The 22,874-nt window shown below is 48.3% G+C and overlaps 11 non-coding genes across 11 annotated transcripts; all 11 read left to right on the forward strand.

The window, feature by feature from the left end:
* Positions 1-214: 214 nt before the first annotated feature.
* On the forward strand, positions 215-287 carry TRNAR-ACG (transfer RNA arginine (anticodon ACG)). Its single transcript has one exon. It is a non-coding gene; the product is annotated as a tRNA-Arg (tRNA).
* A 273-nt stretch (positions 288-560) lies between these two features.
* On the forward strand, positions 561-633 carry TRNAR-ACG (transfer RNA arginine (anticodon ACG)). The gene has a single exon. It is a non-coding gene; the product is annotated as a tRNA-Arg (tRNA).
* Positions 634-2,234: 1,601 nt separating this feature from the next.
* Positions 2,235-2,307, forward strand: TRNAR-ACG (transfer RNA arginine (anticodon ACG)). Its single transcript has one exon. It is a non-coding gene; the product is annotated as a tRNA-Arg (tRNA).
* A 273-nt stretch (positions 2,308-2,580) lies between these two features.
* TRNAR-ACG (transfer RNA arginine (anticodon ACG)) lies at positions 2,581-2,653 on the forward strand. Its single transcript has one exon. It is a non-coding gene; the product is annotated as a tRNA-Arg (tRNA).
* Positions 2,654-3,562: 909 nt separating this feature from the next.
* On the forward strand, positions 3,563-3,635 carry TRNAR-ACG (transfer RNA arginine (anticodon ACG)). The gene has a single exon. It is a non-coding gene; the product is annotated as a tRNA-Arg (tRNA).
* A 16,348-nt stretch (positions 3,636-19,983) lies between these two features.
* TRNAH-AUG (transfer RNA histidin (anticodon AUG)) lies at positions 19,984-20,057 on the forward strand. Its single transcript has one exon. It is a non-coding gene; the product is annotated as a tRNA-His (tRNA).
* A 725-nt stretch (positions 20,058-20,782) lies between these two features.
* Positions 20,783-20,855, forward strand: TRNAR-ACG (transfer RNA arginine (anticodon ACG)). Its single transcript has one exon. It is a non-coding gene; the product is annotated as a tRNA-Arg (tRNA).
* Positions 20,856-20,953: 98 nt separating this feature from the next.
* Positions 20,954-21,026, forward strand: TRNAR-ACG (transfer RNA arginine (anticodon ACG)). The gene has a single exon. It is a non-coding gene; the product is annotated as a tRNA-Arg (tRNA).
* A 413-nt stretch (positions 21,027-21,439) lies between these two features.
* TRNAH-AUG (transfer RNA histidin (anticodon AUG)) lies at positions 21,440-21,512 on the forward strand. Its single transcript has one exon. It is a non-coding gene; the product is annotated as a tRNA-His (tRNA).
* Positions 21,513-22,423: 911 nt separating this feature from the next.
* Positions 22,424-22,496, forward strand: TRNAR-ACG (transfer RNA arginine (anticodon ACG)). The gene has a single exon. It is a non-coding gene; the product is annotated as a tRNA-Arg (tRNA).
* A 273-nt stretch (positions 22,497-22,769) lies between these two features.
* On the forward strand, positions 22,770-22,842 carry TRNAR-ACG (transfer RNA arginine (anticodon ACG)). Its single transcript has one exon. It is a non-coding gene; the product is annotated as a tRNA-Arg (tRNA).
* Positions 22,843-22,874: the final 32 nt, after the last annotated feature.

A 22,874-nucleotide genomic window follows, 5' to 3' on the forward strand; every position in this document is an offset into this window, starting at 1 on the left:
TTTATAGTTGACAACTGTTACTGTCCAGGCTCGAGCACCACGGGCCTGTGGCGCAACGGATAACGCGTTTGACTACGGATCAGAAGATTCCAGTTTCGAATCCTGGCAGCCTTGAGCATTTTCTTTTTGTAGTTTTTCGCTCTTTTTGAGTGTTGCGCTATAAGAAGAACCATCTTATATTTGGCAACTGTTCCTGTCTAGGCTCGAGGACTGCGGGCCTGTGGCGCAACGGATAACGCGTCTGACTACGGATCAGAAGATTTCAGGTTCGAATCCTGGCAGGCTCGGACATTTTCTTTTTGTACTTTTTCCCTCTTTTTGAGTGTTGTGCTATAAGAAGACCTATCTTATAGTTGGCAACTGTTACTGTCCAGGCTCGAGCACCGCGGGCCTATGGCGCGACGGATAACGCGTCTGCCTACGGATCGGAAGATTCTAGGTTTGAATCCTGGAAGACTGGAACATTTTCTTTTTGTAATTTTTCCCTCTTTTTCAGGTTTGTGCTATAAGAAGACCTATCTTATAGTTGGCAACTGTTCCTGTCCATGCTCCAGCACCGCGGGCCTGTGGCGCAACGGATAACGCGTCTGACTACGGATCAGGAGATTCCAGTTTCGAATCCTGGCAGGCTCGAGCATTTTCTTTTTGTAGTTTCTTCTCTCTATTTGAGTGTTGCGTTATAAGAAGACCTATCTCAACGTTGGCAACTGTTACTGTTAAGCTCAAACACCGTGGGCCTGTGGCGCAACGGATAACGAATCCTGGCAGGCTCAAGCATGTTTTTTTGAAGTTTCTTCGCTCTCTTTGAGTGTTGCGCTATAACACGACCTATCTTATAGTTGGCAACTGTTCCTGTCCAGGATCGAGCACCGCGGGCCTGTGGTGCAACGGATAACGCGTCTGACTACGGATCAGAGGTTTCCAGGCTCGAGCATATTCTTTTTTTAGGTGTTTCGCTCTTTTTGAGTGTTTCGCTAAAAGAAGACCTACCTCATAGTTGGCAAATGTTCCTTTTCAAGCTCGAATACCGTGGGCGCAACGGATAATGTGTCTGACCATGGATCAGAAGATTCCTTGTAAGAATCCTGGCAGGATCGAGCATGTTTTTTGTAGTTTCTTCGCTCTTTTTGAGTGTTGAGCTATAAGAAGAAATATCTCAAGGCTGGCAACTGTTCCTGTGCAAGCTCAAACACCGTGGGCCTGTGGTGCAACGGATAACGCGTCTGACTATGGATCAGAAGATTCCAGGTTCGATTCCTGGCAGCCTTGAGCATTTTCTTTTTGTAGTTTTTCGCTCTTTTTGAGTGTTGCGCTATAAGAAGAACCATCTTATATTTGGCAACTGTTCCTGTCTAGGCTCGAGGACTGCGGGATTGTGGCGCAACGTATAACGCGTCTGACTACGGATCAGGAGATTCCAGGTTCGAATCCTTGCAAGCACGAACATTTTCTTTTTGTAATTTTTCCCTCTTTTTGGGTGTTGTGCTAGAAGAAGACCTATCTTATAGTTGACAACTGTTACTGTCCAGACTCTAGCACCGCGGGCCTTCGGCGCAACGGGTAACGCGTCTCACTACGGATCAGAAGATTCCAGGTTCGAATCCAGACAGGCTCGAACATTTTCTTTTTGTAATTTTTCCCTCTTTTTGGGTGTTGTGCTAGAAGAAGACCTATCGTATAGTTGACAACTGTTACTGTCCAGGCTCGAGCACCACGGGCCTGTGGCGCAACGGATAACGCGTTTGACTGCGGATCATAAGATTCCAGATTCGAATCCTGGCAGCCTTGAGCATTTTCTTTTTGTAGTTTTTCGCTCTTTTTGAGTGTTGCGCTATAAGAAGAACCATCTTATATTTGGCAACTGTTCCTGTCTAGGCTCGAGGACTGCGGGCCTGTGTCGCAACTGATAACGCGTCTGACTACGGATCAGGAGATTCCAGGTTCGAATCCTTGCAAGCTCGAACATTTTCTTTTTGTAATTTTTCCCTCTTTTTGGGTGTTGTGCTAGAAGAAGACCTATTTTATAGTTGACAACTGTTACTGTCCAGGCTCGAGCACCACGGGCCTGTGGCGCAACGGATAACGCGTTTGACTACGGATCAGAAGATTCCAGTTTCGAATCCTGGCAGCCTTGAGCATTTTCTTTTTGTAGTTTTTCGCTCTTTTTGAGTGTTGCGCTATAAGAAGAACCATCTTATATTTGGCAACTGTTCCTGTCTAGGCTCGAGGACTGCGGGCCTGTGGCGCAACGGATAACGCGTCTGACTACGGATCAGAAGATTTCAGGTTCGAATCCTGGCAGGCTCGGACATTTTCTTTTTGTACTTTTTCCCTCTTTTTGAGTGTTGTGCTATAAGAAGACCTATCTTATAGTTGGCAACTGTTACTGTCCAGGCTCGAGCACCGCGGGCCTATGGCGCGACGGATAACGCGTCTGCCTACGGATCGGAAGATTCCAGGTTCGAATCCTGGAAGACTGGAACATTTTCTTTTTGTAATTTTTCCCTCTTTTTCAGGTTTGTGCTATAAGAAGACCTATCTTATAGTTGGCAACTGTTCCTGTCCATGCTTCAGCACCGCGGGCCTGTGGCGCAACGGATAACGCGTCTGACTACGGATCAGGAGATTCCAGTTTCGAATCCTGGCAGGCTCGAGCATTTTCTTTTTGTAGTTTCTTCTCTCTATTTGAGTGTTGCGTTATAAGAAGACCTGTCTCAACGTTGGCAACTGTTACTGTTAAGCTCAAACACCGTGGGCCTGTGGCGCAACGGATAACGAATCCTGGCAGGCTCAAGCATGTTTTTTTGAAGTTTCTTCGCTCTCTTTGAGTGTTGCGCTATAACACGACCTATCTTATAGTTGGCAACTGTTCCTGTCCAGGATCGAGCACCGCGGGCCTGTGGTGCAACGGATAACGCGTCTGACTACGGATCAGAGGTTTCCAGGCTCGAGCATATTCTTTTTTTAGGTGTTTCGCTCTTTTTGAGTGTTTCGCTAAAAGAAGACCTACCTCATAGTTGGCAAATGTTCCTTTTCAAGCTCGAATACCGTGGGCGCAACGGATAATGTGTCTGACCATGGATCAGAAGATTCCTTGTAAGAATCCTGGCAGGGTCGAGCATGTTTTTTGTAGTTTCTTCGCTCTTTTTGAGTGTTGAGCTATAAGAAGAAATATCTCAAGGCTGGCAACTGTTCCTGTGCAAGCTCAAACACCGTGGGCCTGTGGTGCAACGGATAACGCGTCTGACTATGGATCAGAAGATTCCAGGTTCGATTCCTGGCAGCCTTGAGCATTTTCTTTTTGTAGTTTTTCGCTCTTTTTGAGTGTTGCGCTATAAGAAGAACCATCTTATATTTGGCAACTGTTCCTGTGCAAGCTCAAACACCGTGGGCCTGTGGTGCAACGGATGACGCGTCTTACTATGGATCAGAAGATTCCAGGTTCGATTCCTGCCAGCCTCGAGCATTTTCTTTTTGTAGTTTTTCGCTCTTTTTGAGTGTTGCGCTATAAGAATACCCATCTTATAGTTGGCAACTGTTCCTGTCTAGGCCCGAGGAATGCGGGCCTGTGGCGCAACGGATAACGCGTCTGACTACGGATCAGGTGATTCCAGGTTCGAATCCTTGCAGGCTCGAGCATTTTCTTTTTGTAGTTTCTTCACTCTCTTTGAGTGTTGTGCTATAAGAAGACCTATCTCATGGTTGGCAACTGTTCCTGTTCAAGTTCGAACACCGTGGGCCTGTGGCGCAACGGATAACGAATCCTGGCAGGCTCAAGCATATTTTTAGAGCGAAGCTCCTTAGGGCGTGGGCTGTGCGTCCCTTGTAGCCTCTATGTAGCCACCTCTAGTTTAGTTCTTGCAGTGTTCACTAGATGGCGGTACCGTCCCCTGTATGTAGAGAAAGGCTTTGAGGTGGTGGAAATAAACAGAGAGGTGCATAGGTGGGGGGGTTTTCTACGAGACAGAATTCACTTCGATGGGCGGCTAGGTCATGAGGTGGGTTGGCGACTTGCAGGACGCGCAGTAGCTTTTTTGGGGGGCAAGCGAGCCATTCGGGGTGCAGGATAGCTAGTAACGAGGAAAACAACCAGGGAGACTCTTCGACAGGTGGTATGGACAGAGACGATTCCAAAGTGGTACCAATATCTAAGATAGGTAGAGTCCGGGGCATAAATAGACGTAGCCACGAGCACCGAGCCAATTCAGACATAGGGTATATTAACATGCAGGGTGGTAGGAACAGGCTGAAGTGGGAAGAGATAGAAGAACAGCTAAGGGAAGAGAGGCCGATGGTATACGGTTTTGAAGAAACACATCTCAGGGACATGGAACAACCTCCGAACAATCCGGACTACGCGTGGGAATATTGTAATAGAACAGAAGGCAGCAGAAAGGGGGGTGGTATTGGGGCATTCATTCATAAAAGTACACACTGGCAAAGGGTCAAGCAGGAGTGCAAGGAACATTTATGGCTAAAAGGGAAAGTGGCAGGTCAAATGACACTCCTTGGTTTCGTGTACCATGGACGGGAGCAAAGGCCAGAAAGGAAAACCAGACAATGGTAGAGTGTATATCAAAGGACATTCAAGAGTTAGGAAGAGAGTGCGAGATAATTATACTAGGAGACATGAATGCGCACATAGAAGATATAGATGGGTATACCGACCCGACAGGCAAAATGATCATGGATATGTGTGAAAGGCTCGATTTGATCATTTGCAACAGTACCGAGAAGTGTGAAGGGCAAATAACATGGGAGGTAGGAAGGCTTCAGTCGACGATAGATTATGCACTGATGTCACATAGGATGTATGATAAGCTCAGGGGAATGCACATAGATGAAGGTGGCTCCAGAAGTCTGGGTAGCGATCACAAACGTATCAAGCTAAGTTTTGGAAGAGCAGTGAAAGTGGGAAGGAGACAAGATGAGCAACTACAGGAAAATTTTTATCCGGAAAGACAAATTGAAATAGCCACTAAACAAATTGAGAAAGTAATCACAGAGGATAATAAGACAGTATGGACATACACGAATCTAATTAGACTCTTTGAGCTAGAGCTTGCTAAGACGCGTGACAAGTCACCCCGGAAAAGAAGACACAAACCCAAAAGTTGGTGGGATGAGGAAGTTAAGAGAGCCATAGCAAAACGTCAGGAAGCCTCTAGGGAACACAGACATGCTAAGCAGCGGGGTGAACCGACAGATGATGTTGAAAGAAAATGGGCAACCTTTCTAAGCTGTAGAAGAGATGCATCCCTTCTGATCAATGAAAAGATTAGATGGAAGGGAGCTCAGTGGCTGGCAGAAGTACATAAAAAAGATAGAAAGGCAGCTGCGAAATTTTGGAACCATCTAAACTCCCTAAGAAATGAGACGAGCCTAGAGCAGAGATTTATAACTACAGCCCAAGGTGCTAGGCTAGAAGGGGACGAAGCTATTGAATATATTGCCACAGCTCGACCATCGCAGAAGACGCGTACCACAATTCGCGTTCGTAAAAGCCGTCAAGCAAGTAGCAAGAAAGCCGCGCCATGGAACGCCGTCCTGCACGCGCCACGATGCTACGCCATGGGACTGGCACGAGACTCGAGGGGCAGAAGAGGAGAGCGACGAAGTTAGAGTCAGGGGCGCAGACATTTTGGCTGACCATTTTTAGCTTCAAGTTTACGGGCACAAGTTCGCCCTGAATAAAGAGTTTATATAGTACCAGGTGCTATATTTATTCGTAACAATCTGGTGGACGTGCTGGGTATGATTCCAAGCCCACCACAGGCAAGGAGAAGCCCAGATCCCAGAAGATTGGAGCCAGCAGAATTGACACCTGTGCACCAACGCACGAGTCGCCGACTACGTGGGGAGCAGCCCGAGTTTGGCCCCCTAATTGACTCATCAAGACCTGTCGAGACCTCAAGCACAAGCGTCACTACGATGGCCACCCAGTCGATGCCATCTCCATCTCACCTCATCGTGGATTCGCCACGTACACCAGAGGTCTTCCACGGTGAGACCTTTGAAGACGCCGAGGACTGGCTTGAAGGCTTCGAGCGCGTTGCACGTTTGAATGGTTGGGACGAAGCCCGAAAGCTTCGTTACGTTTACGTCGCCCTGCAAGATTCGGCACGTACGTGGTTTGAGAACCACGAAGCGTGCATGCTGTCATGGGACGACTTCCGACGAGAGCTAATCGCAACCTATCCGAACACGGACCGCAAAGAGAAGGCAGAGGCTGCTCTTCAGGCGAGGAACCAGCGGAATAACGAGAGCGTGGCCATGTACATAGAAGACATGTCACGGCTCTTCCGCCGAGCCGACCAAAACATGGCCGAGGAGAAGAAGTTGCGGCACCTAATGCGCGGAGTAAAGGAAGAAATTTTTGCAGGCCTGGTGCGTAATCCACCGCGAACTGTGGCGGAGTTCCGGTCCGAGGCAACGACCATGGAAAGGACGCTACAACAACGTGCGCGACTGTACAACAGAGACTTCAGCGTCTCTTCAGTCAGGGTGGAGTCAACAACCTTCCCCACCAACGTTGACGTCCTCCGGGAAATGGTGAGGGCTATTGTTAAGGAGGAGCTCCAGAAACTGCAACTTCCTCAAAGTCCTTCAGCGATGCCCTCAATCGCGGACGTTGTGCGTGAAGAAGTGCGGCAAGCAATTATTCAACCGCAGCCTCAGGTGCCACACTACACGCAACCGGAACCTCAGCCACAGCTGTCATACGCGCAAGTCGTACGGCAAGACATGAGACGCCCGAGCTTTGCACAAGCTTCCGTTATGCCACCGACCTTTCCTCGCAGTACTCCAGCGCCGATGCCAGAAGCAAGACCCCGCAAAAGTGATGTATGGCGCACGGCAGACCGGCGGCCCCTCTGCTACCACTGTGGGGAGGCAGGTCATCTTTATCGGACATGCCACTACCGTCGGGTCGGGCTACGTGGCTTCCCAGTGAATGCGCCCTGCCCTCGTAACGGTGAGCGCCCTTACGAAATCGAAGAATATTTGTCTTCGCGCTATGCCTATCCAAACACTCAGCGACATGAATCGCGGTCGATTGCACCAATGCGCAATAGGTCGCCGAGTCCACACCCATCATCTACTTTCCCGAGGCGTCGTTCACCAAGCCCGCGACGGGAAAACTAGAACCGGCGACCTGTGGAGGCAGGGCCGCTGATTTTCGAAAAACTGAAAACCCTCCATCGCTAACCGGATCAGACGACGACACTGACACAACGACGGACAAGCGCAGTAATGGTGACGTGACATCCGAGCTACAAGTCAGAATAGACGACGTAGAAACCATAGCGTTAATAGACACAGGTGCAGATTACTCAGTAATAAGTAGCATGCTCGCAAAGAAGCTGAAGAAAGTGCTCACTCATTGGACCGGACCGCAGATACGCACCGCCGGCGGGCACTTAGTCAGCCCCGTAGGATTGTGCACTGCGAGAGTGGGAATAAGAGGCCATGTGTACGCCTGCAGTTTTATTGTTCTTCCTGAATGTTCCCGTGAGGCAATTCTGGGCATGGACTTTCTGCAAGCAAACAGTGCCATCATCGACTTGCAGAAATCCCAAGTTTCTTTCTCTACAGAGAACACTGTTGCCGTGTGTCATGCGGAGCAACCAATTGTTTCGTCTCTTCGTATTGTGGATGAAGGTGTGACAGTGCCGCCACGTAGCAGCGTGACAGTTTCTGTGAAAAGCGACATTTTTCGTGAATATGCCGGACTAGCTGATGGAAATGTCGAACTGCTGCTCACAAAGGGAATACGCGTGGCGAGAGGTCTAGTGAACCTGCGGAACGGATATACTGATGTGCTATTGACTAACTTTACCAACGAGGTACAGCATGTGGCGAAGGGAGCAGCCATAGCATCACTTCATGACTACTTACAAGTCTCAGATGTTTGCACCATAGAAAAAGTACCTACAACGCCCTCAACAGTGGAAAGTGTCCTCGAGAAAATAGATATTGACCGAGAGCTTTCATCTCTGCAGAAAGACCAGATTGTGGAGTTGATCAAGGAATTCGCAGAGTGTTTTTCTTCTTCTTCGAAAGTCGGACGTACGCCTGTAGCAAAGCACCGCATTGTAATCGAAGGGCATGTTAGACCAGTATGTCAGCATCCATACCGAGTAGCTCCAAAAGAAAGGGAGGCGATAAAGAAGCAAGTACAGGAGATGCTCGACGACGATGTCATACAGCCCTCCAAAAGCCCATGGGCATCGCCGGTAGTATTGGTGAAGAAGAAGGACAACACCATGCGGTTCTGTGTTGATTACAGAAAACTCAACCTCGTCACGAAGCGAGACGTGTACCCACTCCCACGAGTCGACGATACGTTGGATAAACTGCGCAATGCTCACTTTTTTCATCGTTGGATCTAAAGAGCGGGTACTGGCAAATAGAAGTCGACGAACGAGATCGGGAAAAGACGGCGTTTGTGACACCCGACGGACTCTACGAGTTCAAAGTACTCCCATTTGGTTTGTGTTCTGCTCCCGCTACCTTCCAGAGGATGATGGACACTGTGCTCTCCGGCCTCAAATGGCAGTCATGTCTTGTCTATCTGGATGACGTAGTAATTTTTCCCACTACGTTCGAGCAGCATGTACAGAGATTGAGAACGGTACTGGACGCTATTCGTATGGCTGCACTTACGATCAAACCCGAAAAGTGCCACTTCGGGTTCCGGGAGCTCCGGTTCCTCGGGCACATTGTCAGTTCTCACGGTGTCCGCCCAGATCCGGATAAGATCACTGCGGTTGAAAATTTCCCAAGGCCAAGAGACAAGAAAGCTATGCGACGTTTCCTGGGGCTTTGTGCCTACTATAGGCGCTTTGTTGAAAATTTCTCCAAGATTGCGGAACCACTGACACGGCTTACGAAGGAAGGTGTGCCATTCATCTGGCACCAAGAGCAAGAAGACGCCTTCTCTGAGTTACGACGGCGTTTGCAGTCACCTCCCATACTTGCTCATTTTGACGAAGATGCCAAAACAGACATTCATACGGACGCCAGCAACGTTGGCCTCGGTGCTATTCTTGTTCAATGGCAGAACGGGGAAGAAAAAGTTATTGCTTATGCAAGCCGCACTCTGTCGAAAGCTGAGTATAATTATTCAGCTACGGAAAAGGAATGTCTCGCAGTGATATGGGCTATCAGTAAGTTCCGTCCATATTTATACGGTAGACCATTCCGAGCCATCAGTGACCATCATTCATTGTGCTGGCTTGCGAACCTCAAGGATCCTTCCGGAAGACTTGCTAGATGGAGCCTACGTCTACAAGAATATGACATCACCGTAGTCTACAAGTCTGGCCACAAGCACAATGACGCGGACTGCTTGTCACGAGCACCAATCCAGAACTCGTCTCCTGAGCATGAACAAGACTCCGCATTTCTTGGAGCTGTGAATGTGTCGGAGATGGCTCATGATCAACGAATGGACCCAGAATTACTTCTGCTCATTCAATACTTAGAGGGGCAGCAAGTCGAAGTACCGCGAGTTTTCATCCGTGGACTACGTTCCTACGTCCTCCGCAACAACGTTCTCTACAAGAGAAACTTTCAACACACCGGTGAAACGTTCCTACTGCTGATACCATCATCACTGCGAGCGGAAATTTTAGAAGCGTGTCATGATGACCCATCGGCAGGTCACTTGGGCATTAGTAGGACTTTGGCAAAAATCCGCCGCAGATATTACTGGCCAAAATTGATGGATTCAGTACAGCATTACGTAAGATCATGTCGAGAATGCCAAAGACGCAAAGTACCACCCCTAAAACCAGCAGGTCTTTTGAAACCGATAGAGCCACCGAAAGTCCCGTTTGAGCAGGTCGGAATGGATTTGCTAGGACCATTTCCTATGTCATCGTTTGGGAAGCGCTGGATAGTTGTAGCAACCGACTACATGACCCGGTATGCCGAGACGTCATCTCTCACAAAAGGAACGGCAAATGAAGTGGCTCAGTTTTTTGTGACCCAGATAGTGCTGCGACATGGCGCACCTAGAGTTCTTATAACTGACAAAGGAACTGCGTTCACTGCCAGGCTAGTACAGTCTGTCATGAAACTAACGCACACCGACCACAGAAGAACTACCGCATACCATCCGCAAACTAACGGGTTAACTGAAAGGCTGAACAGGACTCTTGCTGACATGATCGCGATGTATGTGGACGTCGAGCATCGGACTTGGGACACCATATTACCGTATGCTACATTTGCATACAATACCGCAGTACAAGAGACAACCCACTTCACGCCATTTCAACTTGTTTATGGTCGGACAGTAATAACGATATTAGACGCGATGCTGCCTGTCAACAGCACGAATGAAGAGGACCCTGACATAAGCGAATATGTAGAAAGGGCAGAAGAGGCGCGACAACTAGCACGGAACCGCATCATTCAACAGCAGAACGTCGACGCGCACCGTTACAATCTAAGACGAAGGGATGTTCAGTACTCCCCTGGAGACCAAGTGTGGGTCTGGACGCCTGTACGTGCACGTGGCCTATCAGAAAAGCTTATGCGGCGCTATTTTGGCCCTTACAGGGTTCTTCGTCAGCTAGGCCCATTAAACTACGAAGTGATCCCTGAAGGTCAAGTATTGTAGCGTCGTCGGGGTAGATTGGGTGGGATGACCAAGATCAGGCAGGTCATGAAAGCAGGACGTCCATTTAGGAAACTTGAAAAAAGGGATTTATTTGCATTCAAAGAAAAGTTAACTGGTCATCGTTGTTCCCCCTTCTGCGCCCGCCGTCTCCTCCGTCCTTTTTATCCCTCTCGTTGCCGCCCCTCTCCCTCTATCTCGGTCCATCAGTCCACTTCACGAAAGGCAGGGGCGGCCCGCAGTAAGAGGGGGGGATCAAGGGGGTGAATCGTCCACCCGGAACCCGACTTCCCCTCAGCTCTATGCTCAGTTGTTCCGGGTGGACCCATCCCTCCAAGAAGCAGCGACGAATCTTTCGTTCCCCGAAACCGCCGCCGCATTCCGCAGGGCCCAGCCGTGGCGCCAGCGCACCTTCCCCTCAGCTCTATGCTCAGTTGTTCCGGGTGGACCCATCCCTCCAAGAAGCAGCGACGAATCTTTCGTTCCCCGAAACCGCCGCCGCATTCCGCAGGGCCCAGCCGTGGCGCCAGCGCACCGTCCCGCGACACAATGGTCAGCCTCAACAGTCGCTGCGTTCGCGGAACTGAGTGGCGACGACATCGCGCTCGTCTCGAAGACGTCACTGGCAGCGGGACGCAACAGTATGCACAACACGACGCAGGAATCTCCCGGAAGTTGTACATGTAGTACGTATGAAACCGTACTACGACAGGAACTGAACAACGTCGTCTAACACAAGGAGAAGTCCTATTGTTTAGAAACTGTCAGCCGGCTCTACGCATCGGGGCGATGCGTGCTAGGAGGGGGACTAATGCCACAGCTCGACCATCGCAGAAGACGCGTACCACAATTCGCGTTCGTAAAAGCCGTCAAGCAAGTAGCAAGAAAGCCGCGCCATGGAACGCCGTCCTGCACGCGCCACGATGCTACGCCATGGGACTGGCACGAGACTCGAGGGGCAGAAGAGGAGAGCGACGAAGTTAGAGTCAGGGGCGCAGACATTTTGGCTGACCATTTTTAGCTTCAAGTTTACGGGCACAAGTTCGCCCTGAATAAAGAGTTTATATAGTACCAGGTGCTATATTTATTCGTAACAATATAAGAACAAAAGTGACAGAAAAATTTCGACAAAGAAGTACTTTATGCACCACAATAGACAAGGACGAATCAAGTGGTGCAATGGCTCCATTTTCACAACAAGAGTGGGTAAGCGCTGAGAAAAGGGTTCCTAGTAGTACATCAACAGGCCCAGATGGCATTCCAATTAGGCTGATAAAGACATTAGGTCCGAAGTCTAAGCAGGCTTTGAGAGAGGCAGTGAGCACAATAATAATCGATGGTGAAGTTCCCGATGGATGGAAACTTAGCAGGATGAGCATGATCTATAAAGGAAAGGGGGACAAAGCTGACATAAACAACTACCGTCCTATAACAGTGACATCAGTGGTCTACAGGCTGGCGATGCAGATTATAAAGGAAAGACTGCAGGTGTGGATAGAGGATGAGGGGGTGCTGGGGGAACTGCAGAATGGATTTCGGAAACACAGGAGGTTGGAAGACAATCTGTTCTCACTGACGCAGTGCATCGAAATAGCAGAAAAGGAACACAGGCCCCTGTGGCTAGCATTTTTGGATATCAAGGGAGCGTACGATAGCGTGGTTCAAGAGGAATTGTGGGGAATACTGGACACACTAGGCGTGGATTATGTAGTCACTAATCTTTTAAAGGGTATCTATAAAGGTAACAAGGTAGTTATAAAGTGGGAAAAACAGGTATCGAAGCCTGCAGAGGTAAAACGGGGGCTTAGGCAAGGGTGCCCCCTGTCACCCTTATTATTCATGATGTACCTACAAGGATTAGAGGCAAAATTAGAGGGAAGTAGACTGGGCTTCAACCTCTCTTTAGACAAACAAGGAAAACTTATTGATCAGGCACTACCAGCATTAATGTACGCAGATGATATAGTGCTAATGGCCAACAACAAGGAAGATTTGCAGAGATTGATGGACATCTGCGGTAATGAGGGAGATAGGTTAGATTTCAGCTTCAGTAAGGAAAAATCAGCAGTCATGATTTTCAATTACAACGAAGGTAGTGAGCTTAGAATACAGGAGGTCACGCTAGAGATAACAGATAAATACAAATATCTGGGCGTATGGATAAGCAATAGGACCGAGTATCTGAGGGAACACGAAATATACGTGACGACTAAAGGTAACAGGAATGCAGCAGTCATGAAAAATAGGGCACTGTGGAATTACAATAGGTATGATGTTGTGAGAGGAATATGGAAAGGGGTCATGGTTCCTGGGCTGACGTTCGGCAATGCGGTCTTGTGCATGAGATCAGAAGTTCAAGCAAGATTAGAAATTAAGCAACGTGGAATAGGTAGGCTTGCTTTAGGAGCTCACGGGAATACACCAAATCAGGGAGTACAAGGTGATATGGGATGGACATCATTTGAGGGCAGGGAAGCTAGCAGCAAGATAAAATTTGAGAAGCGATTGAGAGAAATGGGGGAAGAGCGTTGGGCTAGGAAGGTTTTCAGCTACTTGTACATGAAGAATGTCGATACAAAATGGAGGAAGCGAACCAGGAAGTTGACTGGTAAATACTTAGAAAACAGCAGGTGGCCAAACCAAAAAGAACTATCGGTTAAGAAGAAAGTGAAGGAAATGGAGACTGACATGTGGAGAATGGGCATGATTAAGAAGTTCGCACTAGAGGTCTATCGGAAGTTTAAGCAGGAAATTGCCAAGGAAAGGATCTATGATAATACTCGGGGTAGTTCTCTACTTTTTGAGGCCAGAACGGGAGTACTGCGAACCAAGACATATCGGGCCAAATACCAAGGGGTAGACACAGTATGCAGTGCGTGTGGAGAGGAAGAAGAAACTGCCGAACACTTGATAATGTTCTGTAAAGGGCTTCACCCTATAGTTCAGGATGATGGCGTAGAGTTTTTCAAAGCACTGGGGTTTAGGGACTGGGAGGGCAAAATAAACTTTAAGCGGGTAGACTTCACTAGAAGGAGGTTGTCTGATTGGTGGCTAAAGTCAAGGCGCGAATGAAAATTAAACTCTTCACTGCAAAGTACGAATCCTCAAACTCTTTTTTAAGGAAAAAAAATATATATAGTTTTTGGTTCATTATATATTACGGCTTGGTGGCGCTAGCCACCGCCCGATCTAAAGGGTACAGCCATATCCATCCATCCATCCATGTAGCCACCTCTAGTTTAGTTCTTGCAGTGTTCACTAGATGGCGGTACCGTCTACTCTATGTAGCCACCTCTCGTTTAGTTCTTGTAGTGTTTACTAGATGGTGGTACTTGTAGCTGATGATGAAAAGATGCAAGATGTTATAAACTAGAAAGTGGTACTTGTAGTTGATGAAAGACGCGACATCTTATAAAATAGGAATGATGTCACATATGGCGCGTGTCATTGGTTGAAGGCAATCGTTCGATTTAGTGCGGCGAGGTACGCTAGGGGGAGCGATGTAATAAAATCGAGTGGGAAAAATGTACAGAGGATTCATGATTTACCAGGTTTACCTCCGGAACTTCGCCCACTCATCATCATTCACTTCGTGGATATGGCGGCACTTTTTTGTAGTTTCTTCGCTCTCTTTGAGTATTGCGCTATAAGAAGGCCTATCTTATAGTTGGCAACTGTTCCGGTCCAGACTCGAGCACCACGGGCCTGTGGCGCAACATTCCACTTCCAGCTTTCGAGCGATACGGTCGCGGAATGTTCGGCTCCGACGGAGCGGTATCAGCGGCCCGACCGGGCCGCGTTAACAGGGTTTTTGCGCCTAGCGCCGACGATTATCAGGTGATTCTGCCCAATCTGCCTTCCGGAAGCATCGCTGCGAATACCGTTTTCATGCATGGTGATCCGAGAGCCCGGCCTTACCGCGTCGAAGACTACAGGGACACTTTGGCCAAGCTTGGTGCGCTCGACGACGTTTTGGCGTTGGGGGCGTATCAAATGAACCACGTATGGGCTGTGACACTAACTAGTGCTGAGGCTGCTCGGAAGTTGCTCTCCGCCATCGATGTGAAGGTAAAGGTTCGCCCATGTTTGCTCATTGACCCAAATAACCGCGAGGTTCGCTTGAAGCTTCACTGGTTGCTGCACGGCGTGACCGACGAAGACGTGCGTGTTGCCTTGACTCCCGATGGGAAAGTGTTCGAAGTGAAACGGGAGAAGTGGCGAGCACCGGGCATCACATAAAAGGGCTCAACGACGCGGTCTGTGGGACTAAAGCTGCACTCCGACGTCAAGGTGGATGACATTCCGCACCAGCTCAAGATTGCCGGAGAGCTGACTCTCGTTGTCGTTCCAGGCCGTGCACCGTTGTGCCTACGGTGCAAGAGTACCGGTCACATACGTCGCGACTGCCGAGTACCCCGCTGCAGTCGTTGTCGCCGCTTCGGCCACGAAGACGCCGACTGCGCGAAGACATATGCCAGTGTGACTGGACCAGCGCAGGAAAGTGATGCACTGGAGCACCTCATGGACGAAGCAGACTCGGAAGAAACAGCAGGAGTTAACCCGAGCTGTGCTGTGGAAGATGGGTCGTCATGCCGTCAAGAAGAGGGCGTGTGTGAAGCACCAGGTAAGCCCGACGCCGGGCTTCCATATGAAGGCGTAGGCGAAAGTAGTGAAAAGGTGGATGCAAGCAGCACCGGCGACACGTGTCTTGGCTCAGCAGACGAGACCCCCTCCGAGGCTGAACCGATGACTGGGATTGAAAGCGACAGTGGCACTGTGACGGGGAAGCGTCCCCGTGACGAAGGGAAAAAAGACAAGGGCACCACTGCTGCCTCGCCGGACGAACCACCCGCCAAGACGACTCCCGCTCGGCGGCCTACCATCCGGCCACGGCCAAACATTTTGTCGGAGCGCAAGACGGTGGAAACGCCGCCTTCGCCAACTTAAGGACTGTACTGGGACAAGGCGTTCAGGAAGGAATTGCAGTTGTAAGGTAAGCGCCATGCCCCTGGGTTTTTCGTAGCCTTACAATGGTGCAAATAGAAAATTCAATCCGTGTGGCCACTTTAAATGTGCGTGGCCTGGCCTCACGGAGAAAACAATGTCAACTTTATCGGCTAGTAAGTGACCTCGACCTTGACATACTGGCAGTCCAAGAGACTAAAGTCCATGGTGACGATGAAACTGGGGGCATGGTGCGCCAATTCTTGCCGCGGTATTCTGTTATAGTTAGCCATGCCATAGGGACTTCTTCCGGTTGCGTTTTGTTCGTCAGACAGAGTCTGGGTGCTAAAGTAGAAGCCTCAACGTCATGTCCGTCTGGTCGGCTCATTGTTTGTGATTTTTTGTTTTCGGGATTGGAATGGCGCGTAATATGCTTGTACGCACCGACTGTCACTGACGAAAGACGCATATTTTTCGAACAACTAAAGCAGTATACCAAATGTAATAGGCTCCTAATCATTATTGGCGATTTCAACTGCGTCCTTTCAGCCAAAGACAAAACTAGCGAACGACATTACAGGGATGCAAGTACGGCTGTCTTAAGCGATATAGTAAGAGAACATGGTTTGGAGGATGTGGCCGAATGTCTCGGTGGTGGCCGGACTATGCAGTACACCCACTTTCAGGCAGCCAGCCATGCCCGACTAGATAGGGCGTACGTGAGTGTAGAATTGGTACCGCTTTGCAAGGCATACCGTGTTAACGCCGTTTCATTTAGTGACCACTGCTTGGTTAGCTTTGTAGTAGCTAGCACGAAAGAAACGAAAAGGGCCTTCGAGTGGCAACTATGGAAATTGAATTCGAATCTGCTGAGTGATGAAAAATTTATGGAGGAAGTAATGACGGAAGTTGAAAAAATGAAAGTTCGCAGTAAAAAGACGTTTAGAGAAAAATGGGAGAACTTCAAGCAGGTCGTTAAATTGAAGGCTTTGGAACGCTCGAGCGCTATAAGCAGAGAAAAAGGAGCAGAAGAAAAGCTCATGCGCAGAAACCTGGAAAAATTGCTCCTCGAAGAATGTAGATTGCCCGGCATGTTTCTTGAAGATATTCGCGCGTTGAAAAGTAAAATTGAGCGGTTCGATGTCGAAAGATACCGCGGTGCTATGGTTCGGGCAAGAGCCGAGCGACTGATAACGGCAGAAGCACCGTCAAAAAGGGCGTTGGGCTCAGAAAAGTGGCATGCGCGTCGTAATCAGATAACAGAAATTGAACACGAGGGTGAAGTCAGCGACGTCGCAGATGTTATCGAGCGTGCTTTCTTTGAGCACTTCAATGGTTTATTCGCCGCCAGCTCTGTTGATGTCGATCGTTTTAAAAAAGATTTTTTACCGCTGATGCCAAAGCTTGACAATAATGCAAAAGAATTATTGGAGGAACCCATTTCGGAAGAGGAAGTTAACAGTGCTATTGAAAGTATGCATCCCGGGAAATCGCCTGGCCCTGATGGTCTGACTTCCGCCTTTTATAAGTGTTTCAAGTTTGAAATAACACCAGTCTTAGCCGACGTTTATAATGAGGCATTCGAGCTGAAAATATTACCCCCGTCCTTTTCATCATCTCACACTGTTCTTATACCAAAATCGGAAGACCCCGTTGCACTGCGCAAAGTAAATTCTTACCGCCCAATCTGCCTCACTAATGGAGATTACAAGATATTCATGAAAATCCTAGCTAAAAGGTTGCAAACAGTCATTACGGAGCTCGTGGGGCCGCATCAAACGTGCGGCATTAAAGGTCGAACTATCCTCACGAATATACACGCAGCCCGGAGCATCCTCGAATGTTGCGACGCTATTGGTGCGCGAGTCGCAATGCTGCAAATCGACCTCGAGAAGGCTTTTGACAGGGTGCCTCATGAAATTCTGCTGTGCATCCTAGATTATGTGAATTTAGGGAAAATAATCAAAGAGGGGGTTGTCATGGCGTACCGAGACTGCTCAACGCGGCTAATCGTTAACAAGGTGGTGGGGAAGCGCATCCCAGTCAAGCGTTCGGTCCGTCAGGGTTGTCCTCTCTCACCGTTATTGTTTTGTTTGTACACAGAGTCCTTTTGTTTGAGTGTCATAGAGAATGACTGTGTCCGTGGGTTTAAGCTGCACGAGGTTGAAGTCCGACTGTTGGCTTATGCGGACGATATTGCCATTTTTTGCGCGAACTCTGACAGCATAGCACATGCTGTCAAATGCGTTACTAACTTCTGTGCTGCAAGTGGCAGCGCTGTAAACTGGGGAAAATGCCTTGGCTTTTGGCACGGTGACTGGGCAGAAACCCCAGACAGTTTTGCCAGCATAAGGTTTGTTACGACACCGGTGAAATACTTGGGTGCCCCCCTCGAATGCTACAAAGACAGCGACTCGTACTGGAGGAGCCAAGTGGATAACCTGCGGGAAAGAGTGAACAAGTGGAATGGCTGGAATTGGTCTATGTTTTCTAAAGCCACAATTTGCAACATATTCTTAGTGAGTAAAATTTGGTATATCTTACAAGTCTTACATTGTTCAAGGGTAAACATCCAAAAATTTAACCGTGTGTTCGCTGTCTTTGTGTGGGAATCGTCTTGGGAAAGATCGAGTCGGACCAATTTATTTCTTCGAGTGCGAAATGGAGGACTCGGCTTGTCGCATTTGTTTTTAAGACAGGTAGTCAATCGATTTTGTTTCTTTAGAGACGTCGATAACCCATTCCTTCGCACTGTCTGTCAACTTCGCCTGGGGCAACACTTGCCTAACATGGTTGTATCAACCTGCAGCGTACCTGGTGGTGTTTATGGCTTTCTCCGCGAAGTTGTACTTTCTTGTAGGTTTCTGTCAGTGCGGTTTTCACTTGAATACTTGAGTCAAGTCCGACGAAGAAAGTTGTACAAGGACCTATGTGATGTGTTTTTACCAGTGCCTTTGTATCGGTCCCTTTACAATGTATGCCATGGCCACACTGTACTAAAGCGCGTCAAGGCGATGAAAATATCGCCAGGTGCTAAGAATTTCTTTTTTAAATTACATACCGGTACGCTGACCGTCAAAACCTGGATGGCTGCAAAGGGGTTTTACGTTCTTTGGGGCACGCATTGCATAATATGCAGAAAGGAGGAGACAATTGAGCATGTATTCATTGACTGCTGGGATGCTGTTTTTCTTTGGGACGTGCTCCAGCGCACGATCAAAAAAGATTTCCCCATTGATGCATATGGCATCCGCTATTTGCAAATACAAAGTGACGATGGTACCCCATATGATATGATAATGCTTATGGCTCTTCATAGCATTCGGAAATCCAGGATGGCAGCCATGCACTTTGATGTAGATGCACGAGCACCCACCCAGTACTTCAAAGAGTATATAAGAAATTTTGTGGATGAACAAAAGTTGGAGGAATTCCCCCCAGAATGGTTGCCGCGCGTCGAATTACTATCGACGATAAAAACATTTTAACAGATGCGTGGCCACATCTTTGAGCCACGGTTTTTACAATGTTTTGGATTGTGTTGTGTATCAGTTAATATGTGTATTGTTTACGTGAGCCGAAAACAGGCAATATAGAAAAAAAAAGGGACTGTGGCGCAACGGGTAACGCGTCAGACTACGGATCAGGAGATTCCAGGTTCGAATCCTGGCAGGCTCGAGCATTTCCTTTTTGTAGTTTCTTCTCTCTCTTTGAGTGTTGCGCTATAAGAAGACCTATCTCATAGTTGGCAACTGTTACTGTTCAAGCTCAAACACCGTGGGCCTGTGGCGCAACGGATAACGAATCCTGGCAGGCTCAAGCATGTTGTTTTGTAGTTTCTTGGCTCTCTTTGAGTGTTGCGCTATAAGAAGACCTATCTTATAGTTGGCAACTGTTCCTGTCCAGGATCGAGCACCGCGGGCCAGTTGTGACGGATAACGCGTCTGACTACCCATCAGAAGATTCTAGGCTCAAGCATATTCTTTTTTTAGGTTTTTCGCTTTTTTTGAGTGTTGCGCTATAAGAAGACCTACCTCATAGTTGGCAAATGTTCCTTTTCAAGCTAGAATACCTTGGGCGCAACGGATAATGCGTCTGACCATGGATCAGAAGATTCCTTGTAAGAATCCTGGCAGGGTCGAGCATGTTTTTTTTGTAGTTTCTTCGCTCTTTTTGAGTGTTGAGCTATAACAAGACCTATCTCAAGGTAGGCAACTGTTCCTGTGCAAACTCAAACACCGTGGGCCTGTGGCGGAACGGATAACGCGTCTTACTATGGATCAGAAGATTTCAGGTTCAAATCCTGGCAGCCTCGAGCATTTTCTTTTTGTAGTTTTTCGCTCTTTTTGAGTGTTGCGCTATAAGAAGACCCATCTTATAGTTGGCAACTGTTCCTGTCTAAGCTCGAGGACTGCGGGCCTGTGGCGCAACGGATAACGCGTCTGACTATGGATCAGGAGATTCCAGGTTCGAATCCTGGCAGGGTCCAGCATTTTCTTTTTGTAGTTTCTTCACTCTCTTTGAGTGTTGCGCTATAAGAAGACCTATCTCATGGTTGGCAACTGTTCTTGTTCAAGCTCAAACACCGTGGGCCTGTGGCGCAACGGATAACGAATCCTGGCAGGCTCAAGCATGTTTTTTGTAGTTTCTTCGGTCTCTTTGAGTGTTGTGCTAGAAGAAGACGTATCTTATAGTTGGCAACTGTTACTGTCCAGGCTCTAGCACTGCGGGCCTGTGGCGCAACGGATAACGCGTCTGACTACGGATCAGAAGATTTCAGGTTCAAATCCTGGCAGCCTCGAGGATTTTCTTTTTGTAGTTTTTCGCTCTTTTTGAGTGTTGCGCTATAAGAAGACCCATCTTATAGTTGGCAACTGTTCCTGTCTAAGCTCGAGGACTGCGGGCCTGTGACGCAACGGATAACGCGTCTGACTATGGATCAGGAGATTCCAGGTTCGAATCCTGGCAGGGTCCAGCATTTTCTTTTTGTAGTTTCTTCACTCTCTTTGAGTGTTGCGCTATAAGAAGACCTATCTCATAGTTGGCAACTGTTCTTGTTCAAGCTCAAACACCGTGGGCCTGTGGCGCAATGGATAACGAATCCTGGCAGGCTCAAGCATGTTTTTTGTAGTTTCTTCGGTCTCTTTGAGTGTTGCGCTATAAGAAGACCTATCTTATAGTTGGCAACTGTTCCTGTCCAGACTCGAGTACCACGGGCCTGTGGCGCAACGGATAACGCGTCTGACTACGGATCAGAAGATTCCAGGTTCGAATCCTGGCAGGCTCGAACATTTTTTTTGTAATTTTTCCCTCTTTTTGAGTGTTGTGCTAGAAGAAGACTTATCTTATAGTTGGCAACTGTTACTGTCCAGGCTCTAGCACCGCGGGCCTGTGGCGCAACGGATAACGCGTCTGACTACGGATCAGAAGATTCCAGGTTGGAATCCTGGCAGGCTCGAGCATTTTGTTTTTGAAGTTTTTCGCCCTTTTTGAGTGTTGAGCTATAAGTAGCCCTATCCTGTAGTTGGAAGCTGTTCCTACCTAGGCTCGAGCACCTCGGGCCTGTGGCGCAACGGATAACGCGTCAGACTACGGATCAGGAGATTCCAGGCTCGAATCCTGGCAGGGTCGAGCATTTTCTTTTTGTAGTTTCTTCTCTCTCTTTGAGTGTTGCGCTATAAGAAGACCTATCTCATAGTTGGCAACTGTTACTGTTCAAGCTCAAACAGCGTGGGCCTCTGGCGCAACGGGTAACGAATCCTGGCAGGCTAAAGCATGTTTTTTGTTGTTTCTTCGCTCTTTTTGAGTGTTGAGCTATAAGAAGACCTATCTCAAGGCTGGCAACTGTTCCTGTGCAAACTCAAACACCGTGGGGCTGTGGCGCAACGGATAACGCGTCTTACTATGGATCAGAAGATTCCAGGTTCGATTCCTGGCAGCCTCGAGCATTTTCTTTTTGTAGTTTTTCGCTCTTTTTGAGTGTTGTGCTATAAGAAGACCCATCTTATAGTTGGCAACTGTTCCTGTCTAGGCTCGAGGACTGCGGGCCTGTGGCGCAACGGATAACGCGTCTGACTACAGTCAGGAGATTCCAGGTTCGAATCCTGGCAGGCTCGATCATTTTCTTTTTGTAGTTTCTTCACTCTCTTTGAGTGTTGCGCTATAAGAAGACCTATCTCATGGTTGGCAACTGTTCCTGTTCAAGCTCAAACACCGTGGGCCTGTGGCGCAACGGATAACGAATCCTGGCAGGCTCAAGCATGTTTTTAGGGGCGAAGCTCCTTAGGGCGTGGGCTGTGCGTCCCCTGTAGCCTGTATGTAGCCACCTCTAGTTTAGTTCTTGCAGTGTTCACTAGATGGCGGTACCGTCCCCTGTATGTAGCCACCTCTAGTTTAGTTCTTGCAGTGTTCACTAGATGGCGGTACCGTCTCCTGTATGTAGCCACCTCTCGTTTAGTTCTTGTAGTGTTTACTAGATGGTGGTACTTGTAGCTGATGATGAAAAGATGCAAGATGTTATAAACTAGAAAGCGGTACTTGTAGTTGATGAAAGACGCGAGAACTTATAAAATAGGAATGATGTCACATATGGCGCGTGTCATTGGTTGAAGGCAATCGTTCGATTTAGTGCGGCGACGTACGCTAGGGGGAGCGATGTAATAAAATCGAGTGGGCAAAATGTACAGAGGATTCATGGTTTTCCAGGTTTACCTCCGGAACTTCGCCCACTCATCATCATTCACTTCGTGGATATGGCGGCACTTTTTTGTAGTTTCTTTGCTCTCTTCGAGTATTGCGCTATAAGAAGGCCTATCTTATAGTTGGCAACTGTTCCGGTCCAGACTCGAGCACCACGGGCCTGTGGCGCAACGGATAACGCGTCTGACTACGGATCAGAAGATTCCAGGTTCGATTCCCGGCAGGCTCGAACGTTTTCTTTTTGTAATTTTTCCCTCTTTTTGGGTGTTGTGCTAGAAGAAGACATATCTTATAGTTGGCAACTGTTACTGTCCAGGCTCTAGCCCCGCGGGCCTGTGGCGCAAGAGATAACGCGTCTGACTAGGGATAAGAAGATTCCAGGTTCGAACCCTGACAGGCTCGAGCATTTTCTTTTTGAAGTTTTTCGCTCTTTTTGAGTGTTGAGCTATAGGAAGCCCTATCCTATAGTTGGAAACTGTTCCTGCCAAGGCTCGAGCACCGCGGGCCTGTGGCGCAACGGATAACGCGTCTGACTACGGATCAGAAGATTCCAGGTTCGAATCCTGGCAGGCTCGAACATTTTCTTTTTGTAATTTTTCCCTGTTTC

The sequence above is a fragment of the Rhipicephalus microplus genome, chromosome X, assembly GCF_043290135.1.
Source record: "Rhipicephalus microplus isolate Deutch F79 chromosome X, USDA_Rmic, whole genome shotgun sequence".
In the NCBI taxonomy this organism is placed as follows: domain Eukaryota; kingdom Metazoa; phylum Arthropoda; class Arachnida; order Ixodida; family Ixodidae; genus Rhipicephalus; species Rhipicephalus microplus.